This window comes from Tigriopus californicus, chromosome 3 (assembly GCF_007210705.1).
Source record: "Tigriopus californicus strain San Diego chromosome 3, Tcal_SD_v2.1, whole genome shotgun sequence".
Lineage (NCBI taxonomy): Eukaryota > Metazoa > Arthropoda > Copepoda > Harpacticoida > Harpacticidae > Tigriopus > Tigriopus californicus.
Window position 1 is genome coordinate 2,453,822 of NC_081442.1, and position 1,355 is coordinate 2,455,176.

Sequence of the window (1,355 nt, forward strand, 5' to 3'; positions counted from 1 at the left end):
AAGGGATCGTGGACCGGCTCTGGGATCGATGGACGTCGGAGTATCTCCCAAACTTATTGGGGAGAAACAAATGGAAAATTCGGATGGGAAACCTTAAGGTGGGAAACGAGGATCTCCTTGTTGGAACACCCAAACCACGGGGTCCGTGAAAAACGGGGAGAATACAAGCGGTTCACCCTGGTAGAGATGGGTTAGTTCGCTCAGTAACCATTGAAACAGACCGGACCCTTTTGACGAGACCGAACAGCAAAGTGTGCCCTCTCAAAAGCGTGACACTCGACCGGACCCTCGCCATAAGGAATGCAGAACGGCCCATGGGGGAAGTAATGGATTGACGAATGGGTAGCTATGAATTGGCCGTCCTAGAGTAAAAGGAATATTTAGTATTCAGAAATGCGGGACAAAAAAACGAGAAAGGAGAAAAAAGTAAAATAAAGAATAAAGAAGCATGCAAGGTCGTTCCTGCTGTAATGAAAGAGCTCAAACGAGTTTAAGGTAACAACACCAATTATAATATAAAGTCCACGACTATCGCGGGTCCATCCCAATGTATTGTGGCGGACCTGATATTCCCCAACTGATCAATGTAGTAGACTTCTTTATTGACAAGGCCGGTAGTGCCGCAAGCTTTAAGACATAAGATGTTCAACCTCATTCATAATGTTGCTCATGGGGCACCAGTGTAACAAAACATTTGGATTTGTGTGGCATGGACTCAAAAAGGATGTGACGGTTTAGTGCAAAATTTGCCTCCACTAGCAGAGTGCAAAAATTGGACAGCACAGGATTAGTCCAATCAAGGAGTTTGACTTACCCTTACGACGATTCGACCACATTCACTTGGACATCGTAGGACCTCTTCCCCATCTAAAGGGTCAACTTACTCTTCACCGTGGTGGATAGATTTACCAAATGGCCAGAGGCCCTCCCAATGTCTGATGCTACTGCTGAATCTTGCGCACGAGCCCTCCTGTCTGGTTGGATTGCCCTCTTTGGTGTCCCAGCCACAATAACCTCAGATCGTGGGCGACAATTCATTTCGGACTTATTGACTTCTACGTTACGGATATTTGGAATGAAACCCATTGCAACAACGTTTTGTCTTCCTCAAGCCAACAGAGCAAAAGAACGTATGCACAGGCAACTAAAGAATTCATTGAGAGCCCGTTTGTCCGACGATTCATGGGTTGGTCATCTTCCAGTAGTACTCCTTGGCATTAGGGCCGCCCTCAAGGACGTTGTTGAATGTTCATCCGCAGAATTAGTAGATGGCACGGTTTTGCGATTACCGTGCGAAATCTTGGACCCGCAAGTTCCAATTTGGATCCACTTACCTTTGCTTGAAAACTTCAGAG